An 18,248-nucleotide genomic window follows, 5' to 3' on the forward strand; every position below is an offset into this window, starting at 1 on the left:
CAAATTTTATGAGGTTCATTTTCCTGCAGGCATTTGTATAAAAAAAAGAAATACAATAAAATTTTATGAAAAGGTATACATAAACAAAGACTGACAAAAATCAATGTACAGACAAAGACTAGCTGTACAAATAAAAATGATACTAGGAACATGAGTTAGAAATAGGTCAGAGTAGTGGTGAATGAAGTTGTCCACACCAGGTCAGAAAACTGATGGTTGTAGCATAATAACTGTTCCTAAACCTATTGGTGTGGGACTTGTTGTATCTCCTGCCTGATGGTACTAACAGGATGGGAGCACGGCCTGGGTAGCGTGGGTCTTTGATAATAAACGCTGTTTTCTTATTCAGTGCTCCATATAGATATGTGCAGTGTTGGGGAACAGCTTAGCCCATGATGGACTGGGCTTTCTGTAGCCTTTTCTGTTCTTGGGTATTGGCGTTTCCATATCAGGCCATGATGCCACCATCATAATATGTTTAAATTGTTGCAAAAGCGTTGTATTTCAAAATAAATTAAAATTGGTCAATATTTGGAGGTGGGAGGTGGACCAATAAGATTCCTCAGCCATGAAGGGAGGTCCCTTCAGGACCATTGATTATCTGAGTTGTGTGACAGTAGGACGTCTATTTGGTCTCTTGCTTTCTGCCAAGAGCAGGTTATTTGACTGTGGTTCCTTCATCTTCCTTCAGATCCAGCAAGCTGTGGCTCTCGACAAGAGAAGTTTATATTCATCCATTTATAGCAAAACAGCTTATCTGACACTTGCAGTTTTCATATAGTCAGGTCATTATCCTGCTTCGTGTACTGACTTCAGTCTTTATCCTACATCTTGCCTTCAGCCTTCTGTATCTCTGTGAGAGCTTGCAAGCAGAGATCTTGTTCATAGATTCTGGCAGACTTCCCTTCATGTTGAGTTGCAACTCCTAACAAAGGTAGGAACATGGGCTGAGAGCTTATAATGGGAGCTGAGATGCAAGTTCCATTATTTAGCTGGTTTGGAATAGGATTTGAGATACAAGCTTCATTGTTCAGCTGCTTTGGAATGGGATTTGAGTTGTAAGTCTCGTTTAGCTGATTTGGAATGGGATTTGAGATATAAGCTTCATTGTTCAGCTGATTTGGAATGGGATTTGAGTTGTAAGTCTCATTTAGCTGATTTGGAATGGGATTTGAGATACAAGCTTCATTGTTCAGCTGGTTTGGAACGGGATTTGAGTTGTAAGTCTCGTTTGGCTGGTTTGGAGTGAGATTTGAGATACGAGCCTCGTTTACCGGGTTTGGAACAGGATTTGAGATACGAGCCTCGTTTACCGGGTTTGGAACAGGATTTGAGATACGAGCCTCGTTTACCGGGTTTGGAACAGGATTTGAGATACGAGCCTCGTTTACCGGGTTTGGAACAGGATTTGAGATACGAGCCTTGTTTACCGGGTTTTGAACGGGATTTGAGATTCAAACCGCATTGTTTACATGGATTGCACGATTTGAAATTATATAAACAGGACACTTCAATGAGCCTCTTTGGATCTATCTGCTGTTTCTAAGAGACAAGTGGTGCATTTCTTAAGTGCCTCAGCAATTCTTCATGGAAAGATAGGTCAAGTGCAAGTAACTCAACACCTTGCTTTGGATGCATTTTCTTCGACAAAACTCTGTGGATTTGTAATGCGGAGGCTTGGGAACCACTTTTATAGAGAAGGTGCTGAAAACCATTACTACTTGTTATCTGTTTCATCGCTGGGGTTGCTGCAACACATACCCCATCCTTGGTTACTGCACCTCACTCTGAAGGAAGTACAAGGTAACACAGATTTAAACTTGCTTAGGCTAATGTGATGGAGGATCTGGAACTTGTGTACTTTCAGGGAAGCTGACTGCATCACTGCAAGAATAAAATGTAAATGTAGAAGCTTCAAAACAGGATTTCCCTCACTTGGGTTTCTCTGAGACTAAATAACACATTGCAGTCCCTTCACTGATGTTTTGTGTTGTGTACATATTTGAAGCTATTTCTTTAAAAAGTAGCATTTAATAATGTAATCCATTTAGCCTAAATCTTGTCATCTTACCTACATAGTTTTGTACCATGGCCAAAGTTAAGTAAATTTCACCTGAATAGTGCTGAGAATTTTAATAAATAAAAAAAATCTGATGCTGGAAATCTGAAATAAAAACAGAAAATGCTGGAATCATTCAGCATTAGTGGAGAGAGAAACAGTTAATACTTCAGATTAGAGTCCTTTCCCAAGAACTTCTGGCTGTTGTAGACAAGTACTTCTCGTGACTGACAATCCTGGTCAGCTAGAATGTTAGATTAGATTATGAGGATACGCAGTCCTCTTTTATTGTCATTTAGTAATGCACGCATTAAGAAATGATACAATATTCCTCCGGTGTGATATCACAGAAACACAGGACAGACCAAGACTGAAAAACTAACGAACCACATAATTATAACATATAGTTACAACAGTGCAACAATACCATAACTTGATGAAGAACAGGCTGTGAGCACTGTAAAAAAGTTCAAAGTCTCTCGAAAGTCCCACATCTCACGCAGACGGGAGAAGGAAGAAAACTCCCTGCCATGCCCCACCACAGTCCGACTCTGAATCGTCCGAAAACTTCGAGCTCTGATCAGCCCTCCGACACAGAGTACCGAGCACCATCTCTATCCGAACACTTCGACCCCAGCCTCGGCCACCAGCAGCAGGCAAAGCCGGGGATTTTGGGGCCTTCCCTCCGGAGATTCTCGATCGCACAGTAGCAGCAGCAATGAACTGGGCATTTCAGAAATTTCTCCAGATGTTCCTCTGTGCCTTCTCACACCTGTCTCCATCAAATCAGAATTGTGCACGGCATCCTACTTACAAATACGATATCATTTCACCGGAGAGCTGCAGGCACTGCGTCGCGCCGCCATCCTCTCTTCCCGCCTCTTAATGCCATCAATCAAGTTTGGGAAGGATATGGGTTTGTGGCATGATTGTATCGGTGTTCATTTAGCACCGGAGTTAGTGTTGAAACCTACTTGATGTGACAGCAGAGATACTTGTGTCTTATCATTCTGCACTGCATGAATTCTTCTCAGGTATGTGAGGAGCACAGTGGGCTTTCTGTGCAGTAACTTTCTATAATTCTATAAATATACTCTCAAATTATCTGCCCCAGTGGTATTAAATACCAGGAGTGATTCCTTCTTTGGCTTACATTCTCATTCATGATATATGGGTGATAAAGCAAGTCCTGTATATGCTGCCCATCCCCGTATGCTGAATAGGTGGTGAGTCACCTTCCTGAAATGCTGCATTCCAGGTGGTGAGAGTACTCCCATGGTGTGTTAGGTTTACAAAGGCAGGGAGATAAGGAACTTGGGTCAGTGCCTGTGAACCAGTAAGAAATCAACAAGTGGAAAAATAGACAGATATAATCAATCAATCAACCAATTCAGAGATAACAGACTGCTAGTAATAATCCACACTGGTGTTTGAAGAATTTTAATTCAGAGCATTTAGAGATGAAAATTAATAATGACTTGTGGAATGACCATTGAAAATTGACTGCTTTGCTCATACCTATTAGCGGAGGAAAATATACTTAAAAGATCTGATTCTTAATTGGCTCGTACATTCTCAGAGTGATACAGCAACACTCTCTGTGTATTAAATCACTATCAGTGTTTCATGAGCATCCTCATAGATTTTCTCAGTGAACCTAAAGATGAGCAAGCAAATATCAGTGTTGTCAGCCGTCTACGCTGACGACGTTGGTTGAAGCCCTCTTGGTGATCCTAGTTTTATTTCTGAATGTCAGAAGCAAAATGGCACAACAAGGAGAGCCAGTACCTGTCGGTACTTGAGCCTGCTTCAGTCCTGTCAGTGTGGAATTTACAGGTTCTCCCCACATTTATCCAATTCTGTTGTTTTCTTCCATACCCCAAAGGCATGGAAGATGGTTGGGCTGCTATAAGTTGCCTTGAGTTGATGAGCGTAGGTTTGGAAGAAAGAGCAGAATTAATAAGAAAGGGAAGAGAACAAGGGTTAGCATAAAAATAAGTTAATTATGGTTGGCATATCCTCAGATCAAATACCTGCTTTCTCGTATCTCCCTGAGAATGTATCAGCAATATTCTTTTTAGTCAGCCTTCTTTGTGCTGAAATTTACTTGTATGAGCCACAAGGCTGTGCTCTTGGGCTAAAAACCTTTAGGTAATGTTAGTTGCTCCTCCCCAGCGTAGCCCAACCTAATTTCCATATGTCTTATTTGAATAGTCAAGAGTTTTGTTTTGGAGCCATTTATTTGAAAATGGGAACATCGGTCAATAGGGTGAAGAGAGCTTATGACATGCTTGCCTTCATTGGTTGCGCCACAATATAAAAATCAAACATAGGAGCAGAATTAGGCCATTCAGCCTATCGAGTCTGCTCTGCCGTTTCATCATGGCTGACTTGTTACTTTGTCTGGCCTTCGCCCTGTAACCTTTGACGCTCTGACTAATCAAAAACCTATCAACCTCCACATTAAATATACTTAATGACTTGGCCTCCACAGCCATCTGGCAATGAATTCCACAGATTCACTACCCTCTGGCTAAAAAATAAAATTGCCCTCATTTCTGTTTTAATGAACGTCCCTCTATTTTGAGGCTGTGCCCTCTGATCCTAGACTCACCCAATATAGGAAACACCCTCTCCACATCCACTCTGCTTAGGCTTTTCAATATTCAATAAGATACCCTCTTATTCTTCTAAATTCCAGCAAGTACAGGCCCAGAGTCATCAAACACTCCTCATATGTTAACACTTTTGTTACTGAGATCATTCTTGTGAACCTCCTCTAATGCCAGCATATTTTTTTTCTGAGATAAACAGCCCAAAACTGCACACAATACTTCAAGTGAAGTCTGACCAATGCCTTATAAAGCCTCAGCATGACATCCTTGCTCTTAAATTCTTATCCTTTTAAAATGAATGCTTCCTTACCGCTAACTCAACCTGCAAATTAACCTTTAGGGAATCATGCACAAGGTCTCCCAAGTCCCTTTGCACCTCAGATTTTTGAATTTTCTCTCTATTTAGAAAATGGTCTATGTTTTTATCCTTTCTGCTAAAGTCCATGACCATACACTTCCCTACACTATATTCCATCTGCCACTTTTTGCCCATTTTTCCAATCTGCCTAAGTCCTTTTATGGACTCCCTGGTTCCTCAACATTACTTGTCTTTCAACCTATCTTTGTATCATCCACAAACTTGGCCACAAAGACATCGATTCTGTCATTCCAAATCATTGATGTATGACGTGAAAAGAAGTACTCCCAGCACAGACACCTGTGGAACACCACTAGTCACCAACAGAACAACCAGAAAAGGCCCCCTTTTTCCCCCACTCTTTGTCTCCTGCAAGTCAGACAATCTTTTATCCGTGTCAGTTTCTTTCCTGTAATACCATGCTCTCTTATCTTGTTAAGCAGCCTAAAAGGTGAAATCTTGGTCAAAGGTCTTCTGAAAATCCAAGCAAACAACATCCATTGACTCTCCATTTGTCTATCCTGCCTGTTATTTCCTCAAAGAATTCCAATAGGTATGCTCGGCAAGATTTCCCCTTAAGAAAACCACGCTGACTTTGGCCTAATTTATCATGTGCCTCAAAGTACCCCAAAACTTCATCCTTAATAATGTACTGCAAAATCTTTCCAACCACTTAAGTCAGGCTAACTGGCCTATAATTTCTCTTCTTCCTCCTCCCTCCCTTTAAGAATGGAGTGACATTTGCAATTTGCTTGTTGTCTGGAACCGTTCCAGGATCTAGTGGTTTTTGAAAGGTCAATCCTAATACCTCCACAATCTCTTCAGGTCGCTCTTTCAGAACTCTGGGGTGTGGTCCGACCGGTCCACACATGTTACAAGCTGCATGGCTAGATGCCATTTGGAATGGTAAACACAAAATAATCTGCAGATGCTGCCCGACCTGCTGAGTTCCTCCAGCGTGTTGTGAGTGTTGCTATTTGGAATATTGTGTGCAGTTTCATTTGCCGCCCTATAGGAAGGAAAGGCTGCAGAAGACATTCATCAGGATATTGCTTGAATTGGAGGATTTTTATTAGCTGAGATTGGTTTCACTGGTGCAAAGCAGGCTGAGGGATAACTTGATAGAGGAATTTAAAATTATGAGAAGTGTAGACGGAAAAGATGGTCGAAATCTATTTTTCCATAGTAGTGGTATCAAAGACAAAGGGCCACAGATTTACGTTTTCAAAGAAATTTTTAAATGGAATCGGGAGAAAATGGTTGATATTTGGGACTTGTTGCCAGAGGAGTTGCTGAAGCCCGATATTATCACTACATTCAACAGGCAATTAGCTAAAAACTTAAACAGGCAAGGCTTAAAAAAGCAATGGAACTACTGCAGGCAAATAGTCAGCATGAACATGGTGGGCTGAAGACTCCTTTCTGTGCCCTACAACAATGAAAGCAGGTGTTTCCTCACAGAACTGTTGTGGCTCTGTTATGGTGTCTGACCCATCAGCTGTGTCTTTTTCTAATTCCTCTTTCAGCATGTTTTTAATTTTTTCTTTGTATTTGTGAATGTGAATTTTTTCGTAAGATTAGATGCAGTAAACATCCTAATGCTGCTCAATGCATCCTGTATTGTTTGTCAGTGAATGTTTGACAATATATAATATTTGTTTGAATTTCAGTTGGCAGTGCATTCACATGGGAATTAGAATATGTCTAACTGCAGAGAGTTGAATAAACAAATCTAGGCTGACGCTTCAGTGCATTGAGCTAAGAACCATATTGTCAGTAGTGCCATCTTTTGTATAAGGTATTCGTTAAAGTGGTGTGATTAGTGGGTTTGAAAGATATTGTGGCATAAGTTTAAGAAAAAGGGAGACTGCTATTTATGGAACCTTGCTATGCATGAAGGAGTTGTTGTATTTTCTGGTACAAAATGACTGCTCTTGAGAAACAATGTGCTTTAGGGTTTGAAATGCACAATAGAATCCTTGTTTTTGAATGTAGTCCCATTCTCTTATTCACCCAAGGTAATTCTGTAATGAGTCCAGCTGCATGGTCCTAATCTGAAACATAGAATGAACATTCTCCTCTGTTGATGTCACCTAACATGTTGAGTTCCTTCAGCTTTTTGAACAATGCTCCAGACTTCCAGCTTCTGCAATCTCTTATTTTTTGAATATTTTTCCTTCTTGTTTCCCACTCCTTACTCCCTGCAGTTTTATCCTCAATTAAAAAGATGAGATTGATCAGAGACAAACACAGGAAGTGCTGGAAGCACTCAGCACCAAGCAGTATCTGTGGGGAAAACAAATAGTCGATGTTACAAGTGATCAGCAGTTAATTGGTTCTTAGTGTTTCCGGTATTTTCTGTCTTCGTTCATTGCCCTTGAGAAGGTAGTGGTGGTATGTTTCATGCTGCATTTGGGAAGGGACTACCATGATCGAACAAAGAAGGATCAATGCTGTGTCGGAGAGAGATGCATCATAGAAGCAGGCTATTTCGGGCACCGGGTGTGCTCTAACTATTAACCACCTTCTTACACCCTCTCTACATTCTTTCATTCATAGACTAATACCACAGAGAAACCAACCCCTTGGCCCACCTTGTCCATGTGGAGCGTGATACCGATCTATATTGCCGCATTAGGCCCATTTTCCTCCACATCTTTCCTATCGATATACCAGTCCAAATGCCTTTTAATGTTGTAATTGCATCCACCATAAACTCCTTCTACGTTCTGTCTTCAGTTACACTCCAGGGACAATTTTCCGTTACCTTGTTAATCTCCCATCTTTGAGACATGGTTGGAAACTGGAGGAAATCTGTTCAGTTACAGGGAGAGTTCAGTTATGTGCAACTCTGCACAGACAGTACCCAAGGTCGGCATTGAACCTGGGTCTCCAGCACTGTGAGGCAGCAGCTTTACAAGCTGCACGCTGCGACAGAAGGGACCTGCCGATGCTAGTGTACCCATGCACCTGGTGATAGAGGTTGCTTGTTTGGGAGGCGATGTTGAGATGGTAAAGTAGGAAATTGAAATACATTTCTTTCGATAACATCTGCAGTTTTTTGCTCCAAATAAATCCAAATAGACTGGATCTATTAAAGCAAGTTAGTGTCAGATCAATTAAACTTTTAAGGTAGTTACACAGGGTCTAAAGCTTGGGGTAGTTAAGAAAATATACAGAATATTTCTCTTAATTGAGGCACAGAACCTGAGCAGGCGGTATGTACCTGTCTGTAGCTGCAGACAGCAGAATGATTGCAGCAAGATTACTCTGTGCAGTTCTGTTACCGTCTTATTGATAGTACAGAGGAGACATAGGTTATGGCAATGTTGCCCAGACTGAAGAATTTTGACAATGAGAATAAGACAAATAAAGAGTAATTATTTTTTTGAAATAGAGGAGCATTGGAGGATGTTTACTTCCTAAAATTGAATCGAGTGAGAACGGATAGGCAGACCTATTTGCAAGAAGGGAAGTTTCAGTAATTGGAAGTTACGGACGTGGATAAGAGGAAAGCAAAGGTAGATTGCCCGTCATCCAGGGAGTAGGTGAGGGGCCAGAGCTCAGCGCCTGAACTGGTGGTACAGTATGAAAACCTCATCATATAATAAAAGTCCGTGGGTGTTGGAGTGGAGGTGTAAGGAGTTGCTTCCCTCCACTAGCCTGCAGGTCAGTCTTCAGCAAGGTGTAGCACCTGTGTAGCCCCTCGATCAGAGTCACGTGAAGCCGTGGGAGCAGGTGGTGGATGGTTGTATGAACGGCTGGTGAATATCACAAGTCCTGGTTGTACGACCATTGATGCCAGGCAGGCAATCTCTGAAGAGTACTGATAATGGCTGGGGTCACACTGCCTAGCCACAGGCAATGGCAAACCACTTCTGTAGAAAAATTTGCCAAGAACGATCATGATCATGGATAGACCATGATTGCTTATGTCATACAACACGGCGCAAAATGATTTTGACCGCGGGATTAGGTTGGGTAGCTTTTTTCATGGTCAGGATGAGATAAATGTTGTCTTGATCTGTTGTAAATGATGACTCTGTGGTACATTCCTCCCAGATCTCTACAGTTGTTCCATTCCCCTTTTCTGCACATTCCTAATTTTAACCAATTCATTTTTAGCCTTTGCAACCCACTTGCTGAGCACAGAAGTTCCTCTGTCTTTTCTGCTTCTTTCACCAGACTTTTGATCATCCGCCTTCATATCTTAAATATTAAGTGAGAAATTAATTGTGAAAACACTGCTGCAAAAAGCCATGGGGATCTTTTACTATGTTAAAAGCATTTACCCCTAGTACCTCAGCTCCGATCTATCGATCAGTAGTCAACAGTTTAATTCCAACATTGACCTGCTGGCCAATTATCCCGCCTGTAATGTTCAAAATCAAGGCACCTTAGGGTTGCATCTTCACCGCCCTGAAACTTTGAAAGAATATGCTGCATTGTACCCTGCAATTGTGACAAGGTGATTAACGTATTCACTAAATATTCAATTCTTTCTCATTGACAGATGTTTTTAAGAAAAACATACTCAAACGATTTTCTGCTCCTGTTTTCTTTCTTCTGTGCTGCTTCCCTTCCACACATTAGAAAATTCGGACCTTTAAATCTGGAATAAAACTGCTGTTGTGTGCATATGAGGAGAGCTAATTTGGTACATTGCTTAGTCCTGGGTTGTCGCTATCTTCCTGTTCCATCCCTGTTGTAAGCTATTAATGTCAGAACCATTTATTCGGCACGGACTAGAAGGGCCGAGATAGCCTGTTTCCGTGCTGTAATTGTTATATGGTTATATAGTGTGAGGAGAAATTGCAACCTTAAAGTTATTTGGCATTTGGCTAAATCCAAAGTTATTGCAGCATGGTGTGGCGGTTTCAATGGAAATACAGCCGTGTAGCCCACAGGATGTAAATTGATGGAAAAAATGTCCATGCAGTACAATAAACCTGAAGGCAGTGTAAGAACAGACTGGCACAACAGCCTGTGTGCCGAAACACAAAGCTCCAGAAAGTTGATCACTCCAAATATTGGTCTGAATTGGAACTTCTTGTTTGCATTATATCTTGTTGCTCTGCAATAGATTCTGGCAAACAGGCTAACACAGATAGTGTAATAGAAAATCTGTTTTAGGAAGAAAATACCTGTGGAGGCATGTAGCAGTGCCCAATGAGTAAAGGATTTTTTCCCATTTTGGTGGAATTGTAACCCATTTCCCTGTGTATTTGGGTCTGAGTGCTTGCAGGATCAGAATCAGGTTTAATATCCCTGGCATATGTCATGAAATTTACAGTTTTGTGGCAGCAGTACATTGCAATACATAGTAATAAAAACTATAAATTATAATAAAAAATTTATATAAAATAAGATTTGCAGAAACTAGGAACATAGTGATTTGGTTTAACTTTATGATTGGACTATATTGTGAACTTTCTAACATTATATGTGTAAGGTCACCAATCGCCATGTGGCTCCATTTCATTTGGTAAGATTCACATATTTGTCCATTTGGCCCACTTTATGGGGGATCTGCGTTCCATCTGCTTTGTTTTACAGTGCTGTGCAAAAGTCTCAAGCACGTACGTATCTCTAGCTAGGATGGCCAGAGATCTTTGCACGGTACTGTAGTAAATTTCATGTATTGCACTGTACTCTGCCACAAAAAAAAATCATGATGTATGTGAGTGATGATAAACTTGATCCTGATATGGGTCATCCATTGCAATCAAAGAAAGACCCCAGACTGTGACGCTGGCTCCACCACTGGACCCATACTTCTGAGGTCGAGAGTGGAACTTCCCTAGTGCAACAGATATTCCTCTTTTAAAAACTACCTGGCTTAGGCTTCCTGTCATCATCGGACGAGATGGAGATCATCAAAGCTGGAGGAAAGATGGGGGTGGGGACGACGACACCAAGGTAACCTTGGGGATCAGCTAAAAATAAAGCTATCTGGTGAATGGGAGTAGTTACATAGTGAGAATGTTGACAAAGTACATATTAGAGTTGGAATTGTAAAATGCAAAGCAGCTCAATCTTCTGGGCAGGTCAGTTTGGCGTGTTTGTCACTCCCAGAAAGAAAAACACAGCTGAGCCAGTATCACAGACGAGCAACTGATAAAGACAGCAATCAAGCTACCTGAGGTTGTAAAATTCTCTGTTAAATCCCAGAAGTTTCTAGCATGTCCAGACAGAAGATGGTGGTGTTCTTCAAGCTTGGTGTGTTGGCCTCACTTTTCCAGTACAGGAGGCCACAGACCAAAAGTTCTGGTAAGGAGTGGAATGGAAAGTAAACTGTCAGGTAGCAGGAAACTCAGAGTCACCCTGGTGGGCTGAATACAGCTGTTGTGCAAGGTGATCACCCAATTTGCATTTGGTTTCGCCAGTGCGGAGAAGACCACAATGTGAACACCAAACTGAATCAGGGGAAGTGCAACTGAATTGTTGGAAAAGAATTGCATTGAGTTTTGATTAGTTTTTGTATTTTAAGAGTTGTCCCAAATAAGCAGCTGCCCCAATTAACCAGTGGTCCAATTAATTGGAACCCACCATATCGGGGATTCTGTCGATGCTGGAAATCTTGAGCAACTCACAAAATGCTGGAAGAACTCAACAAGTCAGGCAGCATCCATTGAGGGAATTATACAGTCGACATCGTGGACTGAGACCCTTCATTAGTACGAGAGGTCTCAGCCTAAAACGCTGACCATATATTTCCCTCAAAAGATGCTGCCTGACAGTGGATTTGCCCCTGTTTGGTCTGTGTCGATAGAGGATGGATAGGTAGATACTTTATTGACCCCAAAGGGAATTACAGTGTCACATAGCACTACAAATATACAAATATTAGAAGGGAAGTAAGAAAGAATAAAATATAAGTTACTACAAAGGGTCTAACAGAATGGGGTTATCCCATCCCCAGCTATAGGTTGACTCATTATAGAGCCTAATGGCTGAGGGTAGGATCATACAGTGCTCTTTGGAGCAGTGCAGTTGTCCTAGTCTATTACAAAAAGTGCTGCTGTGTTCAGCAGGTGGCATACAGAGGGTGAGAAACATTGTCCAGAATTGCCACAGCCTCCAGTGTGTCCAGTTTGACTCCTATAATAGAACCGGCCTTTCCAAACAGTTTCTTGAGCCTGTTGACATCACCTGTGTTGATACCATTGCCCCAGCACACCACATAGAAGATTGTACTGGCCACAACAGACTGGTTGAACATGCCATCTGACATTAATTGCTAAAATTATTTGCATTGTAAGAATGGTTTGTAACTTATTGAAAATGCCAGTATCTTTTGAGTATGGTTGGTAGCAGTTGTATTTTAGTGCATTCAGGGGGTGTAATTTTACTGGAATGACTTAATTTTTTCAGACCCAGAGTTTTTTGCCAGACCAAGACCAGTCAGTGTGTTGTTTGTCAGACCCATCCCTCCCAATCTCCTACTTGTTTCACTGTAATATATTCACCCATTCCCCCCGATCCCCGACTTGTTTCACTGATATATTCACCCGTCACCCGATCCCTGACTTGTTTCACTGTAATATATTCACCCGTTCCCCCGATCCCCGACTTGTTTCACTAATATATTCACCCGTTCCCCCAATCCCCGACTTGTTTCACTGTAATATATTCACCCGTTCCCCCCGATCCCTGACGTTTCACTGTAATATATTCACCCATCCCCCCGATCCCCGACTTGTTTCACTGTAATATATTCACCCATCCCCCCGATCCCCGACTTGTTTCACTGTAATATATTCACCCGTCCCCCGATCCCCGACTTGTTTCACTGTAATATATTCACCAATCCCCCGATCCCCTTTTCACTGTAATATATTCACCCGTCCCCCGATCCCTGACTTGTTTCACTAATATATTCACCCATCCCCCAACCCCTGACGTTTCAGTAATATATTCACCCGTCCCCTGATGTCTCACTGTAATATATTCACCCGTCCCCCTGATCCCTTTGTTTCACTGTAATATATTCACCCCTCACCCTGATCCCCGACTTTTCACTGTAATATATTCACCCGTTCCCCCCGATCCCCGACTTGTTTCACTGTAATATTCACCCATCACCCCCAATCCCCAACTTGTTTCACTGTAATATATTCACCCGTCCCCGATCCCTGACTTTTCACTGTAATATATTCACCCGTTCCCCCCGATCCCCGACTTGTTTCACTGTAATATATTCACCCGTTCCCCCGATCCCCGACTTGTTTCACTGATATATTCACCCGTCACCCGATCCCTGACTTGTTTCACTGTAATATATTCACCCGTCCCCGATCCCTGACTTGTTTCACTAATATATTCACCCGTTCCCCCGATCCCCGACTTGTTTCACTGTAATATATTCACCCGTTCCCCCGATCCCTGACTTGTTTCACTAATATATTCACCCGTTCCCCTGATCCCTGACTTGTTTCACTGTAATATATTCACTCATCATCCTGATCCCCGACTTTTCACTGTAATATATTCACCCCTCCCCCGATCCCTGACTTGTTTCACTAATATATTCACCCATCCCCTGATCCCCGACTTGTTTCACTGTAATATATTCACCCGTCCCCCGATCCCCGACTTGTTTCACTGTAATATATTCACCCGTCCCCTGAACCCCGACTTGTTTCACTGTAATATGTTCTCACGTGTATCAAATCCATACTGATTCTCAAATATAATTCCGGTATAATTTACAACAGCCATTTACTTAACTGCAGCTCTTTGGGGTGTTCAGCTCCCAGGGGAAATTAACACGATTTGAGAGGAAAGTACAAACTCCACCTGGAGTTCAGGAATGACTGCCTGTGTGTCACTGTCACTGTACTATCCTGTGTACCATATGTGATGAACTGATGGAGAGCAAGCTTTTTACAGCTCACTGTTGTACAATTGGCAAGTGTTGTATCAACTCAGTCAAGGTGCTTTGCCTTCATACTTCTACAGTGACTCCCACTAGTTTCCAGCTTGGTATAACTCTCCCAAACCAGTAAATAAATTGTTTTACTTCTTTCTAACTACGAACACCATGTGCTATGTTCTTTAATAGATATACAACAACTTGTGTTTATATAGTGCCTTTATGTAAATGCATCTCCAAAAATTTCACTTTTGTGTTCATGTGACCACTGGCAATCAAACATTGTTTCTTGCATTCAGTTGAATGAATATGTAATTGTTCATAGGGCCTTTGTATCTTCCATAAATGACAGTCCTCCTCCTATCCAGGTAGTAACTCAACCTCTCCCTGAAGTCCTTGAACTTGATGGGAAATTCCTCTCAGAAGATGCAATGTTCTTTTAACAGTACTTTTAATGTTAGGCATGTTGAAAATAGAATCATTGAACACAGGCTAAATTTGTCTTTCCCCATTTTGGCATTTACTGACAAACATGTTTAACCATTTGTTTTCAAGTTCATGACCACAATATTCAGTTTAAAGTAAATAGTTTTACGTATAAATAATAAAATTACATGGAAACTCAGTACTAGAGTTGTACTATTATATTGTGTAAATTATACAGAAACTCTTAAAGCAGCTTGATGCCTGAAACCTTAACAATTGATTTGAAACATTAGACAAGACAGGAGCAGGAATCGTCATTCAGCCCTCTGAGTGTGTTGTACAATCGTAGCCGATCCTCTGTCTCAGTAGCATATTCCTGGCCCCTCCCATACACTTTGATGCCTTTTGCATCTATGCATATATCTCTCTTAAATGTATTCAAGAACTTGGCCCCCTAAGCCCTCTCTACAGGAAATTTCACAGGTTCACCACCCTCCGAGAATATGTTTCTCCACATCATATTTTTAAATCTCTTACCCCATCACCTGACTGAATTTTCATTCTATATTCTCCAGCTTATGGTAGGGGTTCCCAACCTGGGATCCATGGCATAAAAAGGTTTGGGAACCCCTGAGCTAGGGGAACATCTTCCCTGCGTTGACTTTGTCTGCATCTCTCAGAATTCTTTGTGTTTCAATTCGATTAGGTTTCCTCCTCCTAAATTGTAATGAGTACAAACCTACTCCATGTAATCTTTTCTTACTTTCCCAGGAATCAGTCTGGTGAACTCCCTTGTTGCATTCCCTCGATGCCATATATATCCTTGGAGATCCAAAATACTGCACAATATTCTGGGTTTCACTAAGGGCATGTGGAACTCTAGCAAAATATTGCTCTTGTACTCAAATTTTGTTCTAAAGTGCAACATGTTCTGCGTTTTTGCTGTTAGTTCCAGTTGTACATTAACACCCAAGTCTCTTCATGTATCCATATTTCACGATCTAACACCATGTTTTCCTTCCATATTGAATTACATCACATTTTTTTACATCGCTTTGTGTTTTTGCCTACTCGTGCACTCCACTCTCACCCTGAAATTGTCTCCGTCCTCCTCAACAGTTCACAACCCCCCCCCCAGTCTACTGTCATCAGAAATTACTTATTTTGCTCCCTTGTAGACTAAATCATAAAATGTTGATATATATAGCTAAGCAGTGTTAGTTGAGTGATGATTTTGTGGAGCTGATGGCAGAGAAATCATCAAATTTGTCCTTGGCAAAGCAATTAGGAGATAAGTGAAATCTCATCACGACATAACTAAACTGAGTATTTCCATTTTATTTATATTTTTTCCTGTGTTGTTGAAACAGGAAGGCTTAACGTTAGCCAATCTAGATCAGCTTCAAGCTGGTACAAGTCTCTAACTGACTGCAGAGCCCATTGGGATCCCTTGGGATCTCTAGGGACTTCCTTGGACCTCATGGCACAGGCCAGTCTTGAAGCTGAACTTCACAAATGTTTTCCAGGCAGTAAATTCAAAGCTGCACCATAACCTGTAAAAGTGGGGAGGTTGCCTGCTGGAATTACTATCTGATGCTACACTTGTTTATTCAGATTCCAAAAGAAATCGCAGTTGCTGCAGACTCTCTTGACAGTGAGAGCATTAAGCTTTTACTTAGTCAGTTGAGCTTGTTTATTCTCACTGCCACTAAGTAAATTGTGACTGGAAGCTTTGGTGCCTCAGGGAAACATTTACAACATGTAAATCAAGTTTTGATTCTGGTACAAAGGAGGAGTCCAAGTGCTAATCCAGCTCCGTGTTTGCACTTCCTCAACAAATTTTGAATTTGGGCTCATGTGGGCCATTCCTTCTGGACAGAAGCGATAAATTGGACTGGTGGTAATAGTTTTACATAGGCACTGCTTTCCTGCTGTCTTCTGTTTTAATACAGTTTCACTGCACTGGATATTGAACAGTCTATCAAGCCGTAGAATATTTAATTACCTCCAGTGACCTGTAGAGCTGAAAAGTTAGCACTTGTATGGTTGACCAAGGTATATCCAGGTCTTGGATGTTATGCTGAAAAATTGTCCAGTTCTTTGGTCAGACTGCACCTTGAGTACAACATGCAGATACATGATCCAGTTATTTAAAGCTTGTAGACAATGCAACAAAATGAAATAAAGCTGATCTCTTGTGTTGAATCTAAAGTATCGGCAAAGACTCGAGGCGTTTATATTTTCGTCTTCATAGAAGACATCTCATGAGGTGAGCTTGGAGGTATTCAAGATGGTAAATGCCATGTGAGAGCTTCATCTTGAACAATATAAAGATTCTTTTTATTTCTGTGAGCAAACATGTTCACATGAATGATCTGCATTTAAAATGTGGTGTTGAAGCAGTTAGAGGCAGCAATGGAAAGAGTATTTTGTGTGAATTAAGAGAGACTCTGTAAGATTCCCTTGTCTTTCAAGGTCCTACAGATTGAAAGGCTTCAAGAGGTTGCACAAAGGAAAGCTTCTAAATAAAGGATTAACATAATTTGAAAATTTACTTATAAGCTATGACCCGATTTATGCTGAGAAATGAACTTCAACATCATTATGTGCTGTGTTATATGACATGGGCCATCACGGCCTTTTTGACCATGATTGTTATTGGCAAAATTCTTCTACAGAATGGTTTGCCATTGCCTTCTTCTGGGCAGTGTCTTTACAAGACGGGTGACCCCAGCCATTATCAATACTCTTCAGAGATTGTCTGTCTGGCGTCAGTGGTCACGTAACTAGAACTAGTAATATGAACATGTTCTGCATTTGCAATGATGAATTATTGTTGTAAGTCATTTGAACAATAAGAAGAATGAAAATGTTTCTTAGGTGAACATTGTTAAACTGGCAGTTCTCAATATGCTGTAAATGTAAGAGCTAATACAAAACCTAGGAAAGAATTGAGAGCTCCATTTTAAGATTGTTAGTCAAAGGAATGTGAAATCCTCAATTTTAAATATGATACATGGGAAAATACCTGATTAGCAAGCAAACACTAGCTCTGCCTTGAAATGAGCCACCGCGATGCTTGGTGATAATTTTAACTACATCAGGTTGTTTCAATGAGCTTCATAGCTAGTGCAGTGGCTTTGGAGGGTAGTCATGTTTCATATTGGAAAGTCGAGCACTTCCTAATGACACCTGAAGGCAATGCTGAAGAAGTTGCATTTTGAGATTTAAAGTATTGCAACCTAATTGGCTTAATGCTTAAACAAATCCAATAACCTACACAGAAAAACTGAAAATAGTGGAGCCAGCAAACTCAACACTAGTCATTTTTAGTGGCGCTCACCACACCATTGACACCATTAGATGGATGGGTCTTGGCTTTGGAGAAATTCGACTATACCCATGGATTACAAGTATCACTTCTTAATTTCCTGACAACGATATGTCCTGGACGGTTTGACAGCTTTACATATAGTTTAAGGTGATGATTACAGTTAAACAGGGCTTGTTTAGAATGCTGGAGGAACTTGGCTAGTCAGGTGGCGTTTATGGAGGGAATAAATAGTCAACATTTCAGGCTGAGACCTTTCTTCAAGATTTGGAAAGGAAGGGGGCAGGAGCCAGAATAGGAAGATAAGGAGAAAAGGGAGGAATTCAAGCTGGCAGGTGATAGGTGAGACCAGGTTATGGGGAAGGTGAGCAGAGGGAATGGCAAATGGAAAAAAGGGGAGGGGGAGAAATTACTGGAAGTTAGAGAAATTGATGTTCTTGCTATTATTTTGGAGGCTACCCAGACAGAATATGAGGTGTTGATCCTCCACGCCGTGTTTGGTTTCATTGTGGTAGTAAAGGAGTTCATGGACAGACATTTCTCCCTCCTCTTTTCTTTTTCTTATTTTGGTTACCCTTTTACTC

General features: G+C 41.2%; 1 protein-coding gene across 3 annotated transcripts in view; it reads left to right on the forward strand.

Annotated features, from left to right (window-relative positions):
* The window catches only part of zzef1 (zinc finger, ZZ-type with EF hand domain 1), a 261,590-nt gene that overhangs the window by 195,015 nt on the left and 48,327 nt on the right, over nt 1–18,248 (forward strand). The window lies entirely within an intron of this gene.

This window comes from Mobula birostris, chromosome 25 (genome assembly GCF_030028105.1).
Source record: "Mobula birostris isolate sMobBir1 chromosome 25, sMobBir1.hap1, whole genome shotgun sequence".
NCBI lineage: Eukaryota > Metazoa > Chordata > Chondrichthyes > Myliobatiformes > Myliobatidae > Mobula > Mobula birostris.